Consider the following 18,327-nt stretch of genomic DNA (forward strand, 5'->3'; position numbering starts at 1 on the left):
AAGTAGACACTAATGTCGAATTTGTCCTTAACATTTAAGTACACACTAATGTCGAATTTGTCCTTAACATTGAAGTACACACTAATGTCGAATTTGTCCTTAACATTTAAGTACACGCTAATGTCGAATTTGTCCTTAACATTGAATTACACACTAATGTCGAATTTGTCCTTAACATTGAAGTACACACTAATGTCGAATTTGTCCTTAACATTGAAGTACACACTAATGTCGAATTTGTCCTTAACAGTGAAGTACACGCTAATGTCGAATTTGTCCTTAACATTTAAGAACACACTAATGTCGAATTTGTCCTTAACATTGAAGTACACACTAATGTCGAATTTGTCCTTAACATTGAATTACACACTAATGTCGAATTTGTCCTTAACATTGAAGTACACACTAATGTCGAATTTGTCCTTAACATTTAAGTACACACTAATGTCGAATTTGTCCTTAACATTTAAGTACACGCTAATGTCGAATTTGTCCTTAGCGCTGAAGTAGATACCAATGTCGAATTTGTCCTTAACATTTAAGTACACGCTAATGTCGAATTTGTCCTTAGCGCTGAAGTAGACACTAATGTCAAATTTGTCCTTAACATTTAAGTACACACTAATGTCGAATTTGTCCTTAACATTGAAGTACACACTAATGTCGAATTTGTCCTTAACATTTAAGTACACGCTAATGTCGAATTTGTCCTTAACATCGAATTACACACTAATGTCGAATTTGTCCTTAACATTGAAGTACACACTAATGTCGAATTTGTCCTTAACATTGAAGTACACACTAATGTCGAATTTGTCCTTAACAGTGAAGTACACCCTAATGTCGAATTTGTCCTTAACATTTAAGAACACACTAATGTCGAATTTGTCCTTAACATTGAAGTACACACTAATGTCGAATTTGTCCTTAACATTGAATTACACACTAATGTCGAATTTGTCCATAACATTGAATTACACACTAATGTCGAATTTGTCCTTAGCATTGAAGTACACACTAATGTCGAATTTGTCCTTAACATTTAAGTACACACTAATGTCGAATTTGTCCTTAACATTTAAGTACACGCTAATGTCGAATTTGTCCTTAACATTGAATTACACACTAATGTCGAATTTGTCCTTAACATTGAAGTACACACTAATGTCGAATTTGTCCTTAACATTGAAGTACACACTAATGTCGAATTTGTCCTTAACAGTGAAGTACACGCTAATGTCGAATTTGTCCTTAACATTTAAGAACACACTAATGTCGAATTTGTCCTTAACATTGAAGTACACACTAATGTCGAATTTGTCCTTAACATTGAATTACACACTAATGTCGAATTTGTCCTTAACATTGAAGTACACACTAATGTCGAATTTGTCCTTAACATTTAAGTACACACTAATGTCGAATTTGTCCTTAACATTTAAGTACACGCTAATGTCGAATTTGTCCTTAGCGCTGAAGTAGATACCAATGTCGAATTTGTCCTTAACATTTAAGTACACGCTAATGTCGAATTTGTCCTTAGCGCTGAAGTAGACACTAATGTCAAATTTGTCCTTAACATTTAAGTACACACTAATGTCGAATTTGTCCTTAACATTGAAGTACACACTAATGTCGAATTTGTCCTTAACATTTAAGTACACGCTAATGTCGAATTTGTCCTTAACATCGAATTACACACTAATGTCGAATTTGTCCTTAACATTGAAGTACACACTAATGTCGAATTTGTCCTTAACATTGAAGTACACACTAATGTCGAATTTGTCCTTAACAGTGAAGTACACCCTAATGTCGAATTTGTCCTTAACATTTAAGAACACACTAATGTCGAATTTGTCCTTAACATTGAAGTACACACTAATGTCGAATTTGTCCTTAACATTGAATTACACACTAATGTCGAATTTGTCCATAACATTGAATTACACACTAATGTCGAATTTGTCCTTAGCATTGAAGTACACACTAATGTCGAATTTGTCCTTAACATTTAAGTACACACTAATGTCGAATTTGTCCTTAACATTTAAGTACACGCTAATGTCGAATTTGTCCTTAACATTGAATTACACACTAATGTCGAATTTGTCCTTAACATTGAAGTACACACTAATGTCGAATTTGTCCTTTGCACTGAAGTACACGCTAATGTCGAATTTGTCCTTAACATTTAAGTACACACTAATGTCGAATTTGTCCTTAACATTTAAGTACACGCTAATGTCGAATTTGTCCTTAGCGCTGAAGTAGACACTAATGTCGAATTTGTCCTTAACATTTAAGTACACACTAATGTCGAATTTGTCCTTAACATTGAAGTACACACTAATGTCGAATTTGTCCTTAACATTTAAGTACACGCTAATGTCGAATTTGTCCTTAACATTGAATTACACACTAATGTCGAATTTGTCCTTAACATTGAAGTACACACTAATGTCGAATTTGTCCTTAACATTGAAGTACACACTAATGTCGAATTTGTCCTTAACAGTGAAGTACACCCTAATGTCGAATTTGTCCTTAACATTTAAGTACACACTAATGTCGAATTTGTCCTTAACATTGAAGTACACACTAATGTCGAATTTGTCCTTAACATTGAATTACACACTAATGTCGAATTTGTCCTTAACATTGAATTACACAGTAATGTCGAATTTGTCCTTAACATTGAAGTACACGCTAATGTCGAATTTGTCCTTAGCATTGAAGTACACACTAATGTCGAATTTGTCCTTAACATTTAAGTACACGCTAATGTCGAATTTGTCCTTAACATTTAAGTACACGCTAATGTCGAATTTGTCCTTAACATTGAATTACACACTAATGTCGAATTTGTCCTTAACATTGAAGTACACACTAATGTCGAATTTGTCCTTAACATTGAATTACACACTAATGTCGAATTTGTCCTTAACATTGAAGTACACACTAATGTCGAATTTGTCCTTAACATTGAAGTACACGCTAATGTCGAATTTGTCCTTAACATTGAATTACACACTAATGTCGAATTTGTCCTTAACATTGAAGTACACACTAATGTCGAATTTGTCCTTAACATTGAAGTACACACTAATGTCGAATTTGTCCTTAACATTGAATTACACACTAATGTCGAATTTGTCCTTAACATTGAAGTACACGCTAATGTCGAATTTGTCCTTAACATTGAAGTACACACTAATGTCGAATTTGTCCTTAACATTGAAGTACACGCTAATGTCGAATTTGTCCTTAACATTGAATTACACACTAATGTCGAATTTGTCCTTAACATTGAATTACACGCTAATGTCGAATTTGTCCTTAACATTTAAGTACACACTAATGTCGAATTTGTCCTTAATATTGAAATGCACACTAATGTCGAATTTGTCCTAAACACTGAAGTATACGCTAATGTCGAATTTGTCCTTAACATTGAAGTACACACTGATGTCGAATTTGTCCTTAACATTTAAGTACACACTAATGTCGAATTTGTCCTTAACATTTAAGTACACACTAATGTCGAATTTGTCCTTAATATTGAAGTACACACTAATGTCGAATTTGTCCTAAACACTGAAGTATACGCTAATGTCGAATTTGTCCTTAACATTGAAGTACACACTGATGTCGAATTTGTCCTTAACATTTAAGTACACACTAATGTCGAATTTGTCCTTAACATTTAAGTACACACTAATGTCGAATTTGTCCTTAACATTGAAGTACACACTAATGTCGAATTTGTCCTTAACACTGAAGTACACGCTAATGTCGAATTTGTCCTTAACATTGATGTACACATGACTTGAATTTGCCTTAGTATTAAAACCAACCAAGCGTATCATTGACCTGATCTCTGTAAACAGAGCTCATAAAAGTCACGCCGCCAAGGGCGACGTCAACAAATTTTCAAAATATTATCTTCCTTTACCCCTCCTTTCTTTTTCGTTTTCCTTTCTTTTTTCCATATTTTGTTTGTTTGCTTGTTGTCTTTACCGAAGTGCAGCCCGGGGCGATTCGCCACCATTGCCCCCTATTCGGTACGCCAGTGATCCCACGTCCCAGCTAATGTTTCATGTTGTACAAATCATTTGTTGTCATTTACAGTAGAACTTCGATTATCCGGCACCCGTTTAACCGTCAGCTTCTGTTAACCGTCAGAGCATTGTACGTCAAAATATTAAAAACAGGTACATATACATATGTAGATATTATGATTTTTTGATGACCCGGTCTATTGTATAATACTTTAAATATACATATTCTATTATCCGTCTGTTCTTATATCCATCATGGTCTCGGTCCTGCACCCTGATAAATAATCGAAGTTCTACAGTATATTATTCATTTTCCTCAATGTAGACGAATTTACGTCCAGCTGCTAGAGGTTTTGAAAGTACTGTAAACCATGCGACAATAGACCCTCATTTATCCCATTTTTCCTTTCTTCCTTATGAAAATGACTTGTTTGTTTGCTGTAGTGTTAAAGCAATTATCCATGAGATATGATGACTTGTGAACAACTATACTCCTAAATAGTGTATATCACGTAACGCGTTCGGCCAGGTAGATCAATACCTGATATTGATCGTGTTGCCATTAGTTCTCTGGTATGATGTGTACTGCGACCACAGGTGAGATCTCATACATTCTTGTACTGTAACCGATATACTTGGGATCTGTATATGTGCCTTCTAAATAAGGTGAGTTTAACCGTCCGGTATTTCATTTTTAAAAATCAATACCGAGCTTTTATATATATATATATATATATATATATATATATATATATATATATATATATATATATATATATATATATATATATGCAAAAAGGTATAGTTTCTGAGTGAACGATGGCAGACACATATGGAATCTGATTTATTTCGCTTTGAACCCACCTCCTGTAAGGATTGCTGCACTCGTACACAACGAAAATTTTAATGGAAACTATGTCATAGGAAAAGTAAGTAATGCAAGATAGGTCTTTCGTGTGGAGTAATAATTTAACGATAAAGATAATAGTTTCAGCAGTTAGTATGCACAGCGGATAGATCGGCTATTGCAAACTATGAGTTTACAGCCAAACTTGGTCCCTGGGTATATGTATTATATCTCTGGGTTAGTTCGACTCGTTCCTTTCGCTTTCTTCAGCGACGGATCTAGAAATATCGTTTAGAATTGGGGAGGGGCTCCATCCGTCCATCTCCTCCCTTAATCCGCCCTTGCGCGCTCTCTCTCTCTTCCTCCCTACAACCGTCTCTTCCTCTCTCTCTCACACACACACACACACACACACACACACCTAATTCGTAACAAATTCGTCAGCAACTCCCATATGAATGTCGCAAACGGGGTATCTTGTAATGGCGATATTCGCATATCAAACAAAAGAAATCTGTACTAAGCTGCAAGCATGATCGCAATGTTCCCATTCGGCAGACAATGCATGTAGGGCAGCTAAATTTAAGGGCAGATTTTAAAGTACGAAAATTTAGCTTTGTTGAAAGTATTATTTGTAATAAATATTTTTTTAAAAGATCTAGTTAAATTTTTCCAATTTTTTTATGTCGAAAAAGTCTTAAACTTTGTTTTCGGTGGGCGGGAGTAACTCTGATATCTTAGCTTTTGTGTTTAGTGTTTGTTTTGTGACGAAGAGTTTATTTGTAGTCTCAAACCGTTGTGAAATCTTTGTATTTTCACCGTTATCAAGATATATATATATATATATATATATATATATATATATATATATATATATATATATAAATTTACCCGAGGCTAATAACGAACAGCCAAACTTACTCCAACAGCCACCTCGGTCTGATATCCACCTTTATAAGGCAGTCGCACTTTTTAAGACCCAGCGCTATAATGTCCATCAAAAAGCAACATGCATATAACAGTCACCTTCATATTAAAACAAGTTTTCGCCACCGTTCCCGAAGGTGGCTGTTGCACATAGCTGTAACAGCAGTTCAGGCGAATGCAGTTTGTCGACAATCGTGTTTATTGTAGAGAAATCAGAGGAAATACAAGCAATCAAACAACCCAGACCCTTTATTTTACAAATAGCAAGGCGTTCTCTGACATATTTGGCTATTTATATCCACTCTTACTATAATGTATTGGTCTGAGCTCTCCGTCATAGGGCATTCACCTGGTCTGGGTATCACGTTTGTCATTTGTGTTTAAAGTAGGAGACGATCGCTGCTATTCATAAAGAAGCAACTAATATTATATTTTAATAAATGATTAAAATTTGTATGATTTTTGAGACATTAAATAGTTGATAACCCACTGTGACAAAAATAATACTAACCGTCAGTTCATTGGATCAGTGCTGTTCGCACATCGACATGTATTATATAGGATGTAATACGGTTACAAAAAATACATGGCATTTCATGATTAGTGGTATCATTTCAGCGTTTGTACAGGAAAAGTCACCAAGTATAACATCTTTTCCGGTATTATTATTGTTGCCGCTAGAATTTACGATCAAGGTTGGGGCATTGTGTGATCTAAGGGCATTGTGTTATCTAAAGCTCTTGTCTTTACAGATCACTCACACATTTCCCCTCTGTTAGCGCGAGTTCAATTCTTAGCTCGACCAATGTGGATATGTGAGAAAATATGCCAGTATCTTCCCGTCGGTGGATGATTCTTCCTAAGGTCTTTCTGGGTTCTCCCTCCAACAAATATACTTACAGCCATGTATAGCCAATCATGTGCTGAGAAATGGCGTTAAACACACACACACACACAAACACACACACACTGATACAAGTTTTTATAGAATGATGGTTACAGCTTGTTGGCTATTCAATACTCATACCGCATGCCCTATTATGTAAACTGAGAAAGAATTGTATGAACAAAGCAGTAAACGAAAGAAACCAATAACTAGAAAACCGGAAAAGTGGTCATACGACATGGGTATACCCCCTTCGCCAAAATAGTGTACTTATAAGCAAAGACTGATAATAAATACGAAAATATTAAACGAGTTCCGTCAACTATATATATATATATATATATATATATATATATATATATATATATATATATCTTCATGATAAGGTATGATTCATTGAGCAATAAGGCTGATAGACCTCTTTAATGTTATTTTTTCTTTACCCACGGCTGAATCGTGTTTATCATTTAATTCCGGCGCCCCATATGTGTGACGCAATTGGTGCTAAAAAGACACTGTTTTACTGAGATCTTCTGTTGATATAACGGTGGCCAGAATAGTGAATCGTTCCAATCGATAATGTGACCTTTATATCCTGCAACTTTGTGCTAAAATTTATCCTTTTTATCAATTAAAAAAATACCGTGTACGATATGGTTAATAGTATTTATCCATTCAAGCGATTTTTCACCTCCTGTCAGCAATGTAAAGAACGTTTGAAACAAATCTTCTACCATTCATTTGATATCAAATACGACTCATTATAATGAAGTTTGCAAAGGCCAGTGTTTTCATTATATCACTGAAATTGCATGTCACGTTTGAAGATATGTTTCACCAGTAAAGTTACCTAACATTACAGCTGAACATTAAGCCACATGGAGAATAGCGAATGTTATATGAATGTTATATGACTCTAGTTGAAAAATGTTATATGAATGTTGTATGATTCTAGTTGAAAAATGTTATATGAATGTTATATGATTCTAGTTGAAAAATGTTATATGAATGTTATATGATTCCAGTTGAAAAATGTTATATGAATGTTATATGATTCCAACTGAAAAATGTTATATGAATGTTATATGATTCCAGTTGAAAAATGTTATATGAATGTTATATGATTCCAGTTGAAAAATGTTATATGAATGTTATATGATTCCAGTTGAAAAATAACACGAATGAATTTAGTTAAATAAGAAAAGGTACAATTCAGTGTCAAACAAGGGTAATCACTCTGTCACATTTAATAGAGAAAAAAAAATGTTTAACTCAAGCTTTATCTAGGTTTTCTTAATGTTAATTCTCAAACCAAATTTAGTTGCAATGCACAAAGTCCTTCAGAAATTTTTGAGCGAAATTATTTCAAAGTTTGATGGCAAAAATGTATCAATTAAACTTGCCCTTGGACTTTTTGATACTAAGCCATACGTCAGTGTTGGTTTCAATTTGTACAGTTATTTAAAAGTTAAAAGTTCATGATACGAACATTATTGACTCAAACTTATTGAAAATCTCTTAAACGCCATATTCATTATTATTATGTTTAAGTCGATTTTCGCATCGGGTTCGCAGCGGTACGTGACTGAAGAACGCGTCCTCGCAGTATGGTATCCGACAGCAGGCCATTTCCGTACAAAATTACTTATAACCTCGGCTAATTTGCGATTGGGGGTATATATGATTTTCTGTAGAGCTAAGAATGAATGATTATTGATAAAGAACTCATAACTGGTAATTTCAATGGCCGAGTTACTTATTTTATTTCAATAATGATTCATGTATGAAAAGACTTCTTGAATGTTTCATCTGAAAATGAGTGCATATGTAAACTCCAAGTCAGCAGCATTATTTCCACGTGTTGTTTTTATGTTGGTCAGTTATTATTAAATACTCACCTCTCATGTACATAAATATTCACGAGTGTCATGCCTCCATCAACCTAGGAATGAATCAAAATTAGAAAACAGCTGTGCAAATATGTGGAACACTCTTATCTTATCCTAAAGTATGATGCCACTATATAAAACGATATAGGTGGACTTGCGTGACAATACTCACGCAAGCACGGACAGGCAGGAAAATAATCCCCAAGCTTCCATCGACAAGGTCTGGAATAAATATGATACGCAATATACATGTTCTCAGTTTGCTTTACTTAATTTATATTTGCCAATCCCTATTTATACAAGCTACATTATAGCGTCTGAGAATAAGTGTCGGTGGTGAAGAGTTTCTAACAGTCTGTGTATCTACCATATTTGCTCGTGTTTAATATACACTGGACTGCAAACAGCATTGATCATTATGTGACGGCGCCTAATGGGTCTGGCTTCACATTATTGTGTTACTTATATTTTCAAATGAACGGTTTAGGCCCCCATCTTATGGCGTATTATGCGACGGTAATTTTTTGTCTAAATTTGAAACACACAAACGCGCGCATATATATATATATATATATATATATATATATATATATATATATATATATATATATATATATATATAATCATACTAACATTGATATTAAAAGACAGCAAATCCGTAATACTTGTCGTTTTCAGGACATGACGTGAGTTTCTTAGTAACTGGTTTGGCTGTAAGTCCAAGCGAGATTTTTGTAGGCCCCCGTATCTGTCGAGCGTCCGACAACAATTTATATTTTTAAATTTCCTCTTATAAAACATGGTCCAATTTCAAATTTGCACACATTCTGCCAATCCGTCATTAAAAGGAACCCTACTGCTAAAAATAACAAATACCCCTAATGTTTTAATGACTTCTCAGAAACCGCTAAAAGGACATGATCAGATATAAGAAAACAAGTTCTGACAGGAACTCCTTCAAGTTTGCAGCAATGATGATCTTCCGATTTCAAGCATAGCCTTCGTTACTTAAAAGAGAAAAGACCATCCGTCAACATTTATTGTTTTCAACTGCCTCTTAAAACCCAACAAGGCTCATTTGGACCAGACTTTGAACTAAACTTTCTGGTATAAAATCCTTTAAGTTTTGATCAAATTATGTATATCAGACTTCAAATTCCGGCATGAATGGCTTTCAAGATGGAACACATGATGCCAAACTGCTATAATACGAGCCTGCTGTTACTAAATATAGCAAAACCTTTAATAACTTCTTAAGAAGAGCTCAAACGATTTTGATCACATCTGACAGAAAGGTTTCCGACTTGAACGTGTTTCAGATTTATGCCAATTGTACTGTTCCGCCATCAAATATGGCTGCTGTAAAAGAGTAAGAAAAAACTTACACAACTTTATATTGCTGAAAATTAAGAGAACTCTCGAACTGATTGTTTTCATAAAATATGCAATAGATAGCAATGGATACAATTTTAACAGAATACACCATACTGACACAGATTTTTTGGGCAAACACTTCTGCACTTGGCTATAAGGGAGATGTCATAGACGTGAGACCCACTTAGACCTATGGTTATTCTATGTATCGATGATTATTTTATCAACTGGCGTTGCAACTTGTTTGATTTTACTCTTTTCTCGTTTGTACTTCAGAGCTGACTGAACATGCCAAATAAAGTGGCTATCGTGACCGGTGCCAACAGAGGCATCGGGTTCGCTGTGGTACGGAGGCTACTGCACGAGTTCCACGGGGATGTGTACCTTACGGCTCGTAATACGGAGAAGGGTCAGGCCGCATGCAAGAAGCTCCAGCAAGAGGGATTGCATCCTTTGTTTCATGAACTGGACATTACACAGCCAGCTAGTATCCGAATGTTACAGGAATTTATCATAGAGAAATATGGAGGAGTGGACGTACTCGTCAATAATGCCGCGGTTCTTTTTGACAAGGACACAAAGGCCCCATTTATGAGGCAAGTAGAACAGACTATCGAGACAAATTTCAAAGGCACCCTTAACATGTGCAGGATCTTTCTGCCACTGATGAGACCCCACAGCCGCCTGATCATCATGTCCAGCGAAACGGGCATGTTGAAATATCTTGGGAAGGCTGTTCGCTTAAAGATCGACCTAAACACTATCGGACTGTATGAACTCGATAAACTTGTTGACCAGTACACTATGGCGGTAAAAGCTGGAGCTCTAAAAAATTATGGTTGGCCAGAACAACCAAGTCAAGTCATGTACACATTTCAGAACCTTATGGCAAAAGCCCTGACGCGAGAATTAAAAGACGATCCACGCAGGAATGTTCTGATCAACGCTTGCTGCCCTGGGTGGACAATGACAGATTCGACAAAATCGTACCTGGATGGAAACGGTTGTCTTGGTGACGTGAGGCCAAGGACACCCGATGAGGCGGCGGCTGATGTCGTCTGGTTAGCTATGCTACCGCCAGGCACGCCCAAACCGAATGCAGAACTTGTACAGTTCCGGAAGACGATCGACTTTATCAGTTGAAAACGAATATAGATCATATTCAAACTGTTGATTGACAGTAAGAAGAATACTGCATTTTCGTACATGAGCACTTCTTAAATGATCCATTGCATGTGTATCACCAGATATGATAAACTACGACAACTGTTGTACATCCCAGCAAAAATGTAAAATTGTTTTGGTGTTTTTATATACCAGAATACTTTTTAGCTATCTTAGTATTAGCCCGGTATTGGTAAAAGTTTGTCATGACAGCATTCTAACTCAAGGTACAGCAAACTGATGTGTAAAGATAATTATAGTCTCTTTCTGTAAGCAAACGATAACTAGATGAAGACTACTCTTGATTTGAATACAACGGGTCCATCTTTATGTGTGTTATGAATTACGCCTAATTCCTCTCCTTTTCTCAGTTCTACACATAACGACGTAACGGTCCATCTACTTCTACTATTTTTTGTTGAAACTGTTGTTGTTATTGATGTTGTTATTATTGTTGTCTTAACGTATCCTCCAACTTTGTGCTAAAATTTATACTTTTTATCGATTAAAAATAATCGTGTACGATATCGTTAAATAGTTTTTATCCATATAAGAGATCTTTCACCTCCTGTCAGCAATGTAAGGAACGTTTGAAACAAATCTTCTACCATTCATTTGATATCAAATACGAATCATTGTAATGACGTTTGCAAAGGCCGGTGTTTTCATTATATCACTGAAACTGCATGTCACGTTTGAAGATACGTTTCACTAGTCAAGTTACCTACCATTACAGCTGAACATTAAGCCACATGGAGAATAGCGAATGTTGTATGATTCCAGTTGGAAAATGTTATATGAATGTTATATGATTCCAGTTGAAAAATGTTATATGAATGTTGTATGATTCTAGTTGAAAAATAACACGAATGAATTTAGTTAAATTAGAAAAGGTACAATTCAGTGTCAAACAAGGGTAATCACTCTGTCACATTTAATAGAGAAAAAAATGTTTAACTCAAGCTTTATCTAGGTTTTCTTAATGTTAATTCTCAAACCAAATTTAGTTGCAATGCACAAAGTCCTTCAGAAATTTTTGAGCGAAATTCTTTCAAAGTTTGATGGCAAAAAATGTAACAATTAAACTTGCCCTTGGACTTTTTGATACTAAGCCATACATCAGTGTTGGTTTCAATTTGTTGTTGTTGTTGTTGTTGTGGGGTTTAACGCCATATTTCAGCACACGATAGGCTATGCATGGCGGCCAGTATTAATGGTGGAGGAAGAACCCAGGAAAACCCCGGGAAGAACCACCGACCCACGAGAAGCTACTGGCAAGCTTTTTCACATACCCACATTGGCCGAATCCTGGACTCGAACCCACGCAGACAGAGGTGAGATGGCAGTGATCCGTAACGGAGAGCGCTTTAGACCACTTGGCCACTCGGGGCCCCGGTTTCAATTTGTACAGTTATTTAAAAGTTAAAAGTTCATGATAACGAACATTAGTAGTGAAGGGGGATATTATAGGGTCTATGGGATTTATCATTAAAAACACCCTTGGGAACATATAGGGTCTATGTAAATTTAACATGGAGAAAAATCGTGGGAACATATAGGGTCTATGGGAATTAACATGGCCAAAAACCCTGGGACAATATAGGGTCTATGGAAATTAACATGGCCAAAAACCCTGGGACAATATAGGGTCTATGTATATTTAACATGGCCAAAAAAACCCTTGGGACTGTATAGGGTCTATGTAAAATTGAAACATAAAAAAATAAAAAATAAAATAAAAAAAGGGCTAGGCAATGGAAAGGCTATCTCTTTTCGAGAAATATGGCTGGCCCTGAAAAGGGCCTTTGGGTTTTCTTCTTCTGCTTCTAATTTCTTCTTTTCCTCCACCAACTTCTTATTTTATCTCCAACACTCTTTCTCTTCTTTTTTTTTCTCCTCCTCTTCTTTCTTCTCTTCCTCCTCTTCTTCTTTCTTCCTCTTCTCATTTTCTTCTTCTTTTTCAATTTTTTCGTTCCATGTTCTTATTCTTATCTTTTCCTCTTCATCCTCCTTCTCCTCCTTTATTTCCTTCATCACACCACTGATCATGTCCTTTGCTTTTCTTAAGTTGTTAATTTCCATTTTTACTCTATGCGGACTATAAGAATAGTGGTCTTCAACGAGTCGTACGAGCATTTGTTCTATCATGCCCAAATTGTCAAGGACGTCTTGCAATGATTGAAATTTATCCAGGTGGTTTGAAGCCATCTTCTATGTAGAATGGTTTGAACGACGAATACTGTGGGTTCTTATACTTAAAGCGCGTACGTGAAGGAAAACATCCCCCTGAAAAACAAAATCTATCTTACCTAGATCATGACCTAACAACGCGCGGACGTGAAGGAAAACATCCCCCGACTTTCTCATTTCATATAATATAACCCTAACTATACTCTCTACATACACTAAGAATCAATAAATAAACCCTTAATCTACTATCCAAACCAACTTACGTGAGCTCTTACAAACACAAACACACTAACACATACCCTCACACTATCTTAAAAAAGAGTTAGTGTTTATATACACACTACTCTACCTACGCACATTGGCAAATCGATAGTTATTTCTTTTCTAGAGTGTTGGGTAGCCCTGAAAAGGGCTGTTTTTTTGAACTCCTGATGCACCTATCTAATGGTTGCACCGTCCTGGCCTGGCGCCACACACGCATCTTCTTCCCCAGTCTTCTTTCACCTTTCTTCTGGGGAGCGCAGAGGGAGGATGATTCGCTTCAACACCCCAATCCTCTGTCTCGGGAATATTGAACGACATCATCTCTTCTCTTTTCTTTTCCTCCACCTCTTCCCTCTGTCTTCTCTCCTGTTCTTCCTTCTTTATTCTTGCTTCTTCTACGATAGCCTCCGCTGATAGTTCATTTACTATGCGCCTGGCATATTCCAGGTGCATCTGGAGTTCTAACAGTTTCACTATTCTGCTATTCATTCTTGTGTTGATCAATCAACAAGGGTAGCTAGACTGCCCGGCGAGTTTCAATTTATAGTGAAAGCGCGAACGTGAAGGAAAACATCCCCCTGAAAAACATAAAATCGATCTTACCTAGATCATGACCCCAGGAGTAATTAAAAATCACGCAGTGCGTGAATAAAAAAGTGGTACATGTTCAAAAGAACGAAAACCACTATAATCCAACTAACTAACTAATGACCTAACAACGCGCGGACCTAAAAGAAACACTCACTCACTTTTTATGCTACCCATCACTATTTTAAAATTTTTTATAAATCACTTCAATAGACTATCCACATACGCAAAGCAATCCAATCTAACTCCAAATATACACCTCTAACAGCCAAAAAAAACCAAACATCATTTTAATCTACTATCCACACCAACGTACTTGATCACTTACAAACACTCAATCCTATACACAAACACATACCCTCACATTTTTTTGAAAAAGAGTTAGTGTTTATTTTCACACTACTCTACCTACACACATTGGCAAATTAATAGTTATTTCTTTTCTAGATTATTGGGTAGCCCTGAAAAGGGCTGTTTTTTTTTTTTGTTTGCTATGGCATTCTTTTTTTAGTTTCTAAGAATGCGATGTCCTCTGAGGATAGACTTTCTGGCGATAGGTCTGCTTCTTCGGAAAGAGAAGAAGAACTCTTTGGTGTCGATACGGCAATCGACAAAGCCTCTGTCAGGTTCAGGTTGTTGCTGCTGCTGTTGCTGCTGTCTCTGAAGTCTGTACTTCTCTGTCCATTCTTCTTTTTCCCTGTTCATTTCTTCTTCTCTGAAGAGCTCTTCTATCAGGTCTTCAGTGATTTTTAACATTCTCACATTCTCTATTTCTTCTGGCTTCGGTATCAGACTGTGTCTGACCCTATGCAAATTCACGTAGGCTTCGTTGAGCTTAGCTAGTTTGGAGCACATCTTCGTAGGAGGATGAGTCGACAATGGATGGTTAGACTTGAAACAACCCCGGTTCTTAAAGTCAAAGCGCGGACGTGAAGGAAAACATCCCCCACACGGTTTTCGAGTCGCAACGTTCAGTGAGTGTCATGAGAGGGATAGTAAGAAATGAAAGAGCATCAATCCAACATTCTTATAGCTAAACAAACCACAAAGGCATTTTTTTTCAAAACACAACATTTTTTATTCAAAAATCACTTAACACTAAACAGCAACTCTAACCTTTTTAACAATAATCCAACAATATAACATCAAACAATTTTTTTCAAATCACAAACATTTTTTCTCAATTCACAATCTACTTTGAACAGGGCTGACAACGTTGTGAATGAAATTGTGATTTCCACTGTTGGAAATCATTAGGCCATTGATGGACACTACGTTTCCTAGCTTGAGACAAAAGATAAGCATAATGGTCACAAAACCATCGATCTACTTTCACATCGTTTCTAGCAGAAGAACGAGGATCAAAATGAGTCACTAAATGTTCTAAGGAATAGCCCAGGCTGCGATGATGCAGAAAATACACACAATATTGTCCACACACCAAGGAATCTGTGCCTTGTAATTTCACATTATTTAATCTGGTGGTTTGAGCATTTCTTCTCATAAAGTCGATGATATCGTCTTCCAAAGGGGGCAATCCGTACGAATCGAAATATTCCACACATCCTTCTTGAGGAAAGCAGACGGCTACCCAGTGGGTTCCTGGGAGATGACTGTCGTCCGTGTTGATTACGTAAGCTTGATGGTCTTTAGGTTTGCGATGAGGGAGTTCATCTTTAGCACAGACGACAGGATTCCAAGAAGCCGTATACGAACTGTGGTTCAAAAGGTAATAAAGTTCCCAGGTATCCATTTGTGTGGTTTTTTTTCTTCTTCACAGGTAATAATAAGTCGTCAATTCGATCCTGACTTTTTGCTTGAAAATGTCTGACGAATAAACGGTTATTCGTTCTGTTTCCTCACTCTGATTCAGGAGAGCTTCGATACGATGGATCTCTTGAGTGGTTAATGGTGGACAAGAATGTTCACGCAAGTCTTTATACCACTGGTGCAACACGTCTTTGTTTGAGATGAGACTCCAAGCTTCGTCCAGATACTCGTCCAATTTTTCTTCTTGACTTAACATTAGGCATTTATCGTGTTGAATTTGACTGGGATGATCGTTTTGACATCCATAGCAATTTTTCTTGATCAATTCCGTCATTTTGTCGACCAAGTGTTTGGCAAAACAGGAGACTAAATGGGCTTCTTGTTCTGGCCATCTTGACTTCATCATGATCACTTCTTCTTTTGCCACAGTTTCCTCACATTTCATGTCCAAAGTTTCTCCACTAGGTAAAGAGGGATAACAGTCTTCCATGGCTTCTAGTAATCTAGAATGACTTCTCTCAAACTGTTGATTTCTATCGTATTGTCGAATTCTGCATACAGGATGACGTTCACTGTGTTTTCTGCGCGTAAAGCTTCTGCAAACTGAATTTCCACACGAATCTGGCCAGATTTTATAGGGTGGAAATGTCCCTCGTCGCTGCCTTGGTCAGGAGTGAAATCGAAAGCCCACAAAGCATAGCCTCCTGCATAATCCTCGTACGTAATACCGTGACTGGTGTTGGTTCCTAACTGTCCCGTGGCTTCGTACAGGGACAAGTACGATCTCAAGTAATTCTTCTCGGGCTCAAATTTAGGCTCGAAAGGTCGGGTACACAAGGTCTTGCCGTCGCGACTGACTTCAATCTTGGACACTTTGTAATGTTGAAACTCAAAAGGATTTTCGTGGTAGGCTCCGTTGAAGGCTGAATTCTTGACGATACCAACAATCAAACGTTTGGGTAACTGTCCTTGGAACAGATGATCTTGGATCATGGATCGCTGTTCAGCAGGAATGGTGAACGTTTTCACTTCCACACGTCGGATCGGATACTTGGCGGTTGTTCTGCTCAACGTCTGACTGATGTCGTTACCTACTTTAGGTAACACTTCTACACGACGCACGTAGAGTCTGGCTTCTTGGATGATGGTTTTGTAAGTGGCATCACGAGCAGCCATCAAATGGAAAGCGGCACTACTGCGATTCAGTCTCAGGCGGACATCCACCCCGTTCAGCAAATACTTTTCTTGTAACCACATGTCCAAATGCAAGCGATCCATTAGTTCTAAACTACGACTTCCAGCAATTTTCGCTCGTCGATCTACAAATCCCTTTGAATGTGAAGCATCCGCAGCAAGTACAGTAGTGTTGAACTTAGTCGCTGGGTCAGGTTTCCATACCACGCAAGCATCTAGATGACTGTCCTTGGCGTTTTTTCCATACGTCAAGAGATTCTCCAGGTACGCTCGGTAAGGGTAAGTATCCATGCTGCTGCTGACTAGTTTGTTATTCAAGTACAAGTCCACTTCGCTAAACAAGGAATGCATGAAATTGTTGACGGGAGCTACTGCATCATCATCGCCTAGGATATCGTTGGGTGGTTCGATCACTTTCACTGTTAAGTATAGGTAACTGCTATTCAGATCGATGTAATCTTCGGGCTGTCCTTTGATTTCAAACTCGATGGGAGCAGAATCGGTCAAAGAGGAGACCGGGTGAAATTCCACCCACTGGGATTCTTGCATCGTCGTCATGGTAGGGGGCATGGCAAACAGATCCAGTTCCGTCTTGGAACAAGCGCAAGACTCTCGGTGCATCATTTTTTGTTGCTGTGTTTCAATAATCGAAAACGTCTAAGTCTCGAACGGTTCTTCTTTTCTTGGCCTTTCTAGCTTGAAGTCTGGTGAAAGGGTGTTTTCTTCGTCGTCTCTTTCTACCTTGTCCTTGCTGAATGCCTGATTCGGTAGCGTGCAGGGCATTTATAGGTGTGTCTCGTCGGCCTAAAATGTCTTTGCCCGTTTGCAGCAAGACATTTTTGCCTGCCCTCATGAAGGCTTCTTTAGGGTTTTGTTTGTCGATGATGACATTTTGGAGAAATTCTTTGCCTTGCGTCAGTGCCGCATCTTTCAAGGCGTGCAATCCGCGTGTCACCATCGGTTTCAACACCGGGGCCACCGAACGAAAGGCCGATTTTAACATATCTCCTAAACCGTGTCCTCGCTGTCGAGCAACCCCTCGGTACACTGGATACATGACTTACGAGTCGTGAGAGAACCGTTTTCGAAAATGGAGTTTCACCGTGACTTTTCCTTTGGTGAATGGAATATTTGTCCCAAATCTCCTTTTATAGTAATGTTGACCGTGTCCAA

The 18,327-nt window shown here is 37.3% G+C and overlaps 1 pseudogene across 3 annotated transcripts in view; it reads left to right on the plus strand.

Annotated features, from left to right (window-relative positions):
* Positions 1-4,596: 4,596 nt before the first annotated feature.
* The window catches only part of LOC149784959 (carbonyl reductase [NADPH] 1 pseudogene), a 35,714-nt pseudogene continuing 21,983 nt past the window's right edge, over positions 4,597-18,327 (plus strand). The window contains exons 1-2 of one of the 3 annotated variants that reach the window (XR_016425341.1): positions 4,597-4,727; positions 10,261-11,164. The product of XR_016425341.1 is annotated as a carbonyl reductase [NADPH] 1 pseudogene, transcript variant X3 (transcript). Of the gene's footprint in view, positions 4,728-4,838; positions 4,991-10,260; positions 11,671-18,327 lie in introns of those variants that run through there. The other 2 variants (XR_016425339.1, XR_016425340.1) reach the window with 2 other exon arrangements.

The sequence above is a fragment of the Sinohyriopsis cumingii genome, chromosome 13, assembly GCF_028554795.1.
Source record: "Sinohyriopsis cumingii isolate HCF-2022 chromosome 13, ASM2855479v2, whole genome shotgun sequence".
NCBI classification, from domain to species: Eukaryota; Metazoa; Mollusca; class Bivalvia; order Unionida; family Unionidae; genus Sinohyriopsis; species Sinohyriopsis cumingii.